This window comes from Elephantulus edwardii, unplaced genomic scaffold, assembly GCF_000299155.1.
Source record: "Elephantulus edwardii isolate Elephantulus edwardi_28Jun2011 unplaced genomic scaffold, EleEdw1.0 scaffold00020, whole genome shotgun sequence".
Taxonomy (NCBI): Eukaryota; Metazoa; Chordata; class Mammalia; order Macroscelidea; family Macroscelididae; genus Elephantulus; species Elephantulus edwardii.
In genome coordinates, this window is record NW_006399770.1 from 5127196 (window position 1) to 5137528 (window position 10333).

The following is a 10333-nucleotide window of genomic DNA, read 5'->3' on the forward strand; positions in this document are numbered from 1 at the left end:
ACAAAGGAGATTAATCAGAACTGACTTTGACAAGCACTGTGGCAATTGGACAATTAAAACAGACATTCGGATGGCGGGGGAAGAAGAACAAACTGGGGAGGAGGGTAGAGAGAATGGTGCAGCAATGAAGGAATGAAAACTCAAAATCCGTGTAAATGTTCATTAAAACTAATAAAATTTAATAATAAAAAAATAATTTTAAAAAACAAAAATAATTTAAAAATAGTTAATAAATGCCTAAGAAGCTTAGAATGGTTCTAAGAATCAGTTTGCCTTTTTAAGTTTATTCCAAAGATTTCCTTTCTTCATTCCACTGTCTCTTCTCCCCTAGCCACCAGAGCCCCCTCCCCACCATTTCCCCAGTGCTAGGTCCCTTCAAGTTCACTGTAGTCCCTTTTCTGAAAACAGCTTTGTTTCTATCATGCTTCCCTCATTGCTGTCTTCTCATGACTGAATGCCTTTTCCTTCAACTTTCATTTTTGTTTTCACTGTAGTCACACTGTTATTCTTGGAAAAACATGCTGACTGCTACCTTGAAAGGAAGAAGCCCCACCAGGCCGAGGTCAGGATGTGCCTGTGATGGGCTGGAATGGAGACAACCCCGAGTGACTCAGGCAAAGGGAAACGAGAACAAGGCGGCCCGCAAAGCCACGCTGGCTTCTGCAGAGAGGAAAATCGTAATTCCTGCCAAGTGGCAAAGGATCAACTTAGAAAAGAACGAAAAATCATTTTCCAAGCTTCTAAAAGCCCCAACCACAGAATGGGAGAGAAAAAAATCATCACTAATTAAAAATCCATAGCCTAATTGTGACATAGATTTTGTTCCGAGGTCATGTAATTAAAATGTGAAACAGAAGTTAAAATGTTTAATCGGAATACCTCATTTGTGGATGGAAACAGCTACAGGTTGTCACGCAGCCAATGCATCAGTGGCCCAGCTGCTAATTTCACCAGCCTGCTGGGAAAGCAGTTTCTGAGTCTTAGGAAACCAGACATTTTAGAGGACTTTCACATAAAATCACCTCTCAGATTGGATGCTGATCGTCCTCAGACTTGCTAAAAGTATAGCATGTAGAACTGGTTCTTGAATAGCTTAGTGATGATTGCTCAACTTACAGTGCGTGGACCGAGGAGGAGCTGGGAAGATGTAATACTGTCATTATTTTAATGTGTGCAGGAGTGGGTAAAAGAGCAACAGGGGCAGGACAGACCTAAGCAAATGACTCCCAAGAAGGATTTCATTAATCCTGGAAATAAACAATTGTGGTATAACTGTTTCTCATTTGACGTAGCTTGAGAAATTTATTCTCACTTAAAATTCTATTTATAGACAGACATCTGGGGACAGCTTATCTTTTCTTTGTTTAGCTAAGTTTCCCTAGAATGTGTTATAAAGGTTCTTGATCACTCACACACATACACGCACACACACTCCAACTCAAAATCAAACACAATACCAGATGAAGGTCATTTTACCTGGAGAATTAAACCAGCAACAGTTAAAGAGAAACCCAAAGTTCCCGTAAGGATTTTAGCATATCAACAAGAAGTTAATTGACTCTTTTAATGCTTCAAACACATGTCAATCAACAGATCAATAAAAATTTTACAGACTATGCAAACAGTCATAGCTCTGGTGCCACCCAAGTTTGTGGCTTACCACAGAAAATACCTAATTAAAAAAAATTATGGTATCTTATTTATGGACAATAAACCACTATCCATAACAGCAACTCGGGACTGCTGTGAATTAGACATTTTACAACTCAATCTAAGTATGAAACAGGGAAAAATCAGACTAAAATAATGGTCTTCTTTCATATACAGCATCAGTGTAGATACAAAAAAATATATCTAAATTTGTCACAGTGACTTAACAAGCTTTAGCTTCAGGCAAACAGGCAGGATATTAGGCTGAAATGGTCCATTTCTTTCCAATTTGTTATACATGGAAAATATGAAATTTATTTTTTACTTGATTAAGAATTAAATTGGGTTTCATTTTCATATGCAGAGCTCTTTCTTTGAGAATTTAATTTACTAACGTGCAGGGTGGAATGAAGCCAGGAAGCAGACCCTACAGGGAAACCCTTCAGGCTTTTCACCCTCGTAACAAAGCCTGAGACGAACACTAGATTAGGGAGTGGGCGTCTTTGTTTGTATGATGACTCACATCATCCAATATTCATTCATTTATTTTTAAGTCACTGCACAAGTATGTGCAAGGCATTTTTCTAGGAAGAGACCATGGGAAACACAAAAATATATAGCCTTTACCCTCAAGAACATTACAGATCTCGCCCTGCCCCACCTCATGCAAGTAGCCTTATTACTAGTATTATAACCAGCAACTTGCAAATTTAATCTGTTTTCCCAGTTTTTCCTTAAAACAAACTAATTTACTTCCAGGAGCATATTTTCAAGAGCATGTGAGATTGTCCTATTTATTCAAAGACTTTCCTTGCTGGGTGAAACTAAAGAAAACACACTAGTGGAAAAAATGATGGGATGCTATGGACGGTTTAAAATATATTGTAGGATCGATGTATACATTTCAGCAGGAGAAGATGGGCATCGGAGGGTATATAATCGTGTGCCTGGCAATGAAACAAGACTATATTAGAACGTTGAGGGACACATTCCACACTTCTCAAGTAATCAACAAAACCATTATACAGAAAATTGCTTTGTTGCTGTTGTTAGGTGTCATTAAGTCCAACTCATAGTGATCCTATGAACAAAAGATCTGAACCCTGTTCTATCTTGCACCATCCTCACACTTCCTGACACACAAGAGCCTACTGCAGCAGTCACCAATCCACCTGGTTGAGGGTCTTCCTCTCCTTCACCACTCCTCCATCCTTCCCAGCATCATGTCCTTCTCCAAGGAATAGCCCTTCCTAGCAACATGCCCCAAGAATGTGAAGTGAAGCCACCCATGAGATGTTCAGTGCTCTTCTTCAACACAACAGTTCAAAGGTATCAATTCTATTCCTGTCATCCTTGTTCATTGTCCAGCTCTCAGATGCACAGCAAGTAATCAGAAAGATTTTGTCCTAAATCAGATGTACCTAAGTCATTAAACTGACATCATTATTCTTCCATACTTTGATGAGGTCCCTAACTGCAGATTTTCCCAGTGCAATGAGTCTTATTTCCTGACTGCTGGTACCAAGGGTAGTAATTGTGGATCCAAGCAAGATGCTGCTGTTGACAGTTTCAATCTCCTCTCCATCCATCATGACGCTGCCTACTGGTCCAGTGTTTTGACACTGAAATGCAGTTCATACTGAAGGCTCCATTTCTTGATCTTCTGCAACAAGTGCTTCAAGTCCTCTTCACTTTCAGCAAGCAAGGTTGTCTCATCTGCATAACACAGGTTATTGATGAGAAAATTGCTTAGCATAAAGAATGTATCAACTACACCATCAAGCCACATAATCTAATAGAAAATTTCTAGCACATACCACACAATAACAGCAGAATACACACTTTTCCCCTTACCAAGAGCCTATGAAACTCTCACTAAAATAGATTATAGCTTGGATTATAAAACAAATATCAACATATTTAGCTACAGAGTATGTTACCCAACCCTAATGGAATCAAACTAGAAATCAACAGTAGAGAGGTAACAGAAAATTATCTAAATAAAATGCCATAGACTAAATAAATTCACGAGTGCAAGAGGAAATTTCTAAAGAAAAACTCAAATACATTTATGAAAAAAATACCAGCATTTTCAGGATGAAGTTAAACTAGTACTCAGTGGGAACTCTATAGCACTAAATATTGATGTTAAAAAGGATAACTGGAAAAAAATATTTTAAGCTCTGACCTACAGAAACTAGAAAAAAGAAGCCAGAAGAAAGAAAATTAATAATAATAATATAAAAGCAGAGACAATCCAGGGGAGAATAAAAGCTGATTCATGAAAAGATTACTAAAATGAGCAAATCTCTAGCAAGACTGACAAAAAGAAGACATAACTGTCCACAGCAGGAAAGAAGTAGAGACACAACACAACAGATGGTAAAGTTTTAAAAGTGCAATAAGGAGATGCTACAAATTATGCTCATATATGTAACAACTTAGACAAAATGGAAATTCCTCAAAAATCTTAAATCTCCAACTTTTACCTAATAGGAGACAATATAAACAATCACTTCACTATTAAAGACATTTAATCTTTAACTCTCTTGACGTGTTCCTCCAGTCGTATTTGGATAATTTTCAGCAGAATCTTGTTTTCATGTGGTATCGGTGATATTGTTTGATAATTTCCACACTTTGTCAGGTCACCCTTCTTTGGAATGGAGGCAAATATTGAGCTCTTCCAGGCAGTAGGCCAGGTGGTTTTCCTCCAGATTTCTTGGCCCAACTGAATGAGCACACTCAGGGCAGCATCTGTTTGCTGAAATATGTCAATTGGTATGCTGTCAACCCCTGGAGTCTTGTTCTTTGCCAATTCTTTCAGAGCAGCTTGAACTTCCTCCTTCATCACCATAGGCTCTTGCTCATACATTGTTTCATGAAATTCTTCCGTGTCAGTCAGTTTCTTCTGGTACAATGACTCTGTATAGTCCTTCCATCTTCTTTTAATGCTTCTTGCATCATTTAACATTCTGCCCAAAGCATCCTTAAGTATTGACATTTGTGGCTTGAATTTGTTTTTCAATTCCTTCAGCTTAAGAAATGGTGAGCGAGTTCGCCCTTTTGATTTTCTGACTCCAGCTCTTTGCACATTCAAAATGATAACTTTCTTTGTCATCTCGAGCTGCCCTTTGAAATTTTCTGTTCAGCTCTTTAGTTTCTTGATTTCTTCCTTTAGCTTTGGCTTCTTGGCGCTCCAATACAATATTCAGAGTCTCATCTGACAAGAGGCCATGGTACTAGGGATATTATAGCTAATGTTAGATGGATCTTGGCAGAAAGCAAAGAGTACCAGAGGAATGTCTGTTTCATTGACTATGCAAAGGCTTTTGACTGTGTGGATCACAGCAAACCGTGATTGACTCTGAGAAGAATTTGATTGCGCTTATGTGAAACCTATGCTTGAACCAAGAGGCAATTATCAGAACAGAGGAAGGAGACACTGCATGGTTCAAAATCAGGAAGAGTGTCCCCCAGGGATGTATTCTGTTTCCATATCTTTTCAATTTGTATGCAGTACAGATCATCCAGGACACTGGGTTGTATGAGGAGGAATGTGGCATCAGGATTGGTGGAAGATTCATCAACAACCTGCATTATGCAGATGACACAACCCTGCTTGTTGAAACTGAGGAGGACCTGAAGCATTTGCTGTAGAAGGTCAAGGACTGTAGCCTTCAATACGGATTGAAGTTCAACATCAAGAAAACAAAGATTCAAACCACTGAACCAAGTGGCAGCATCATCATGGATGGTGAAGAGATTGAGATTGTTAATAGTTTTAGTTTGCTTGGTTCCACAGTCAACACTCTTGGTACCAGCAGCCAGGAAATCAAGAGACCATTTGCATTTGGAAAGTCAGCTGTCAGGGACCTCACCAGAGTACTGAAGAGCAATGACATTGGGCTGGAGATTATGGTGGGCCTGATCTGGCAATAGTCTTTGCAATTGCATCCTATGTGTCAGAGAGCTGTATGGTGACTAGGGATGATAGAAAGAGAATTGATGTCTTTGAGCTGTGGTGCTGGAGAAGAGTGTTGTATACACCATGGACTGCTAGGAGAGCTAACAAGTTTGTCCTTGAGAAGGTGAAATTAGGCTGCTCCTTGGAGGCAAGGATTCTGAAGTTTCATCAGTGCTTGGAGAGGGCCATCATGTTTGGGAAGGTGGAGGGACAGTGCAAGAGAGGAAGACCCTTGATGAAATGGATAGATTTAGTGATTGGGGTAATGGGAGTAGGTATGTCAGAGACAGTGAGGTTTGCCAGGACAGAGCAGGGTTTAGGGCTCATAGGGTCACTAAGAGTTGCAAGCGGCTGGACGGCACATAACAACAAACAACAGTCTTTAACTGGAAAGCTTATAAAAAAATATCTTTCCAGGCCAGATTGTTTCACTGGTGAAGTCTACCAGATATTTAAAAGGAAAAGAATAACATAATTTCTCATCAATCTGTTCCAGAAAACTCAGAGGAGAAACCACTTTCCAAATATTTTTATGAGGCCAGAATTACCTCAATATGAAGTCGAGACAAAGACAGTCCAAAAACAAAAGAATAAAAACTGAATACCAGGATTCATCATGAATATGATTGTGAAAGTACTCAACAAAGCACTCATAAATCAAAAGCATCAATACTTAAAAAGAATTACACAACATAACTATGTGAGATTTATTTTAGAAATGCAAGACTGGCCTTTCCTGTCCAGGCTTCAGCCACTGTCACAATGTTGATGCCCAAGAAGAACCAGGTTGCCATATATAAACTCCTTTTTAAGGAGAGGGTGATGGTGGCCAAGAAGGATGTCCACACGCCAAAGCACCTTGAACTGGCAGACAAAAAACAGTCTCAAGTCATGAGGTTATATGGAAGAATAGTCTGCCTGGAGACATTTCTACTGTTACCTTACCAACGAGGGTATCCAGTATCGTGATTAACTGAACTTGCCCCTTGAGACGGTGCAGTCACCTTGCACCAAAGCCCTCCTGAGACTGGCAGGACACAACCTAAAAGTCTGGAATGTGAACGACTTGCAAGACTGACTCTGAGAGGAGGCTGAGACACATACAGATGGAATGCAGTGCCTCCTAGTGCTGACAAGAAAGTGAGGCTGAGGCTGGGTCAGCAACTGAATTCTAGTTTAGAGGTGGATTTGATCTTGGGCAGGTCAGCCACCTTACTAAAGCAGGAGGGAAGAATTATTTCGTGTTGAACAAATATGTAGCCAGAAAAAACAAAAGAAAGAAAAGGAGGGGGGGAAGAGAAATGAAAGACTGATGCAATGTATTTCATTATATCCAAAAGTGAAAGAAGAAAAAAAAATCACATGATCTTATAAACTGATGAATTTAGCATTTGGTAAAGTACAGCATCTGTGAATGATAAAAACAAACAAGCAAGCAAAATTCCTGGTAGATTTGGAATATTGGAGGGAGGGGGTCTTCCTCAATTTTATAAAAAGCATCTATAAAAAGTCTACAACTAATGTCCATAAGCCTTTACTGGTCAATTTTTTTCAGAAGCATATTGTGGCATCCTCCTTCCCAGTCATACTCTGTAAGCTTTGTTAAAAGTTGTCCACCATAAGTGACTCTTTTGATATTTCAATACCAGTGGCATAGTTCCAGATTTCACAGCAACATATAAGTCACCACCGTAGGACAAACTGGAAGATTATGGGTGGGAGACAAAGTGCAAAAAATAATGAAAGTTATTAAGCATTTCAGTTTACTTGGATTCATAACCAGCACCAACACAAACAGCAGTCAAGAAATCAAATGACATGATTCAGTGGGTAAGAGTGCAAAAAGCCTTTTTAAAATGTTCAGAAGCAAGGTACACAGTTTGAATCCACTAGATGCTCTGCTGGAGAAGGAGGGACAATTTCCTCCTGTACCAGTCAGATGTGATTTGACGGTACATGCACAAAAAATAATAATGTTCAAAAGTAAGAATATCACTTGGAGGACTAAAGTTAACCTGACCCAAGCCATGATACCTTCAACTGCCTCATAGTCATGTAAAAGCTGGGCAATTAGTAAGGAAGGCTAAAGAAATGAATGCTTTAAATTATTGTGTAGAAGAGAATATTGAATATACCATGAATTGCTAGAGGAAATAAAAAAATTATCTTGGAAGTATACTCAGAACATTGCTTAGAAGCAAGGATGAAGACATTTTGTCTTGAGACCTATCCTAGAGAAGGATATCATGTTTGGCAAAGCAGAGGGTCAGGGGGGAAAAAAAGAAGATCATTAGTGAGATGGATTAGCACAGTGGCTACAGCAATGGGCATAACACAGCGGCATTAACAGCTTTCTTGTTAAGTGCCACTGAGTCAAGTACGACTCACAGCAAGCCTATGAACAAAAGATCTAAATCCTGTTCTATCCTGTGTCATTCTCACACTTCCTGACACACAAGAGCCCATTGCAGCAGTCACTGTGTCAGTCAGTCCATGTAGTTGAGGGTCTTCCTCTCCTTCATCGACCCTCCATGCTTCTAGCACCATATCCCTCTACAAGGAACAGCCCCTCCTAGCAACATTTCTAAAGTATGTGAAGCAAAGCCTCACCATTTTTACCTCCAAAGAGCACTTTAGCTGCATCCTCTCCAAGACATATCTGTGTTTATTCTTTTGGCTGTCCATGGGATGTTCAGTGCTTTCTCATGGAAAATAAGCACATGAAAACATGTTAAACATCATGAGTCAGTGGGAAAATGCAAATTAAAATCACAGTGACATATCACTATACACCTAAAAAGTAGCAGAAATACCAAATGCTTAAAAGGATAGAGAGAAACGGCATCTCTCATATGCTGCTAGTAAAATGGTACCATCAGTATGAAAAATAATCCAACAGTTTTTTTATAAAACTTAATATACAATTTCCATTAAACCCAGTAATCTACTTTTTGGGTATTTATCCTAGAGAAATAAAGCTATGTCTACAAACAAACAAAAAACACCCATAAACAAATTATAGTTCCTCTATCATAATAGGTTGTTGTTGTTATTTAATATTGAGTAGGAATCAACTCATAGCTGACCCTCCAGTCAGTTTTCAGAGGTAGTAAATCACACAGGAGGGGACTGTCCATCATTCATTTTCCCAGGAAGCAGATAGTGGGTTTGAACCACTTGTTTTTGGCAAAGACAAAAGACAAACGACAAAAAGTTCTTTTAGTGAAGCAACTCCTTACCACTAAATCACCAGAGCAGGGAAAATGAAAAACAAAACAAAAGAAAGCAAACCACAACAAATAAACAAAATACAGTTATAATTAGGCCAGGCCTCAAATTGAGGCCAAAGAAAATGAAAACAAGTCCATAAGAACCAAAATACTAATCTTGAATCTATTTCATCTGATTTTTAAAATAGGTTTGAGGCACTGAAAACCAAAATGATTGAAGACCAGATGAGTTGTGAGATGCCATTAAGAATATCATCCAGTGTGCTGTGTAGTATTCCATTGTGTGAATATACCATAACTTCTCAATCATTCAATTGTGGTTGGACAACTGGGATGTTTCCATGTACTTGTGATGGCGAATGATGCTGCTGTGGGGTACAAGTGTCCGTTTGTGCCTCAGTTCTCATTGTCTTGGGGTATATTCCAAGCTATTATTGTAGAAGGAACATGAGTATCCAAAGGGGGTAGGGGGGAAGCAAAGGGGTGAGGATGTGCCAGGGTGGGGATGGGGATTAATCATGGGGTCGCACAATTTGAGGGTGGAGTGAGGGAAATGGGAAGGATCTGGTGTGAAATTTAATGTATTCAATGTTGTAAATAAATTAGTATAAAAAAGATAGAATATATATGAATGTGTGAAACATAATGGTCCCATTCCCAAGAAAGATGATCCAACAGAAAGGGGACAATATCGAACAATACTATTAATATCACATACAAGCAAAATATTGCTAAAGATCATTCAAAAAAATGGCTAGACAGTACTATTCACCATTGCAAGAACATGGAAACAGTCCAGATGTCCAACCACAAAAGAATGGATTGAGAAGTCATAGTACATTCATACAGTAGAATAGTACACAGCACGCAGGAACAATGATTTTGTAAATGACTAACTGGGAGAGACTGGAGAGCATTACGCTGAGTGAACTAACTCAGTCCCACAAAGACAAATATTATATAAAACCATTATTGTAGATGAGTATGAAGATCCAAGGTGGGGGAGAGGGTGGAAATAGAGGGATAAAGATTGGGAGGGGGGTTGGTTGTTAATCATAGAGCTGCACAATTCGATGGCAGGTGGGGTGAAGAAAATGGGAAGGATCTTATGTGAAAAAAAACAATGTATAAAATTTTGTAAATAAATCAGAATAAAATAAACACACACACACACACACACATGGCTAGAACAGTACAAAGATAGGAAAATGCCAAAAGTACCAGCAGATTTAGAAGTGGCCGTGGCAACAGGGATATCACTGCTGATATTAGATGAATCCTGGATGAAAGTAAAGAATACAAGAAGAATGTCTATTTATGTTTTATTGACTATTCAAAGGCATTTGACTGTGTGGACTGTAACAACTTATGGCTAACGTTGAGAAGAATGGGAATCCCAGAGCACTTCATCGTGCTCATGTGAAGCTTATACCAAGACCAGGAGGCTTCAGTGTAAAACAGAGCAAGGAAACACTGTTTTTTTTTT

General features: G+C 38.9%; 1 protein-coding gene and 1 pseudogene across 1 annotated transcript in view; one reads left to right on the top strand and one right to left on the bottom strand.

Annotated features, from left to right (window-relative positions):
* The window catches only part of ALG14 (ALG14, UDP-N-acetylglucosaminyltransferase subunit), a 187482-nt gene that overhangs the window by 86491 nt on the left and 90658 nt on the right, over positions 1–10333 (bottom strand). The gene's annotated exons all lie outside the window — the stretch shown is intronic.
* LOC102852038 lies at positions 6380–6930 on the top strand (annotated as a pseudogene).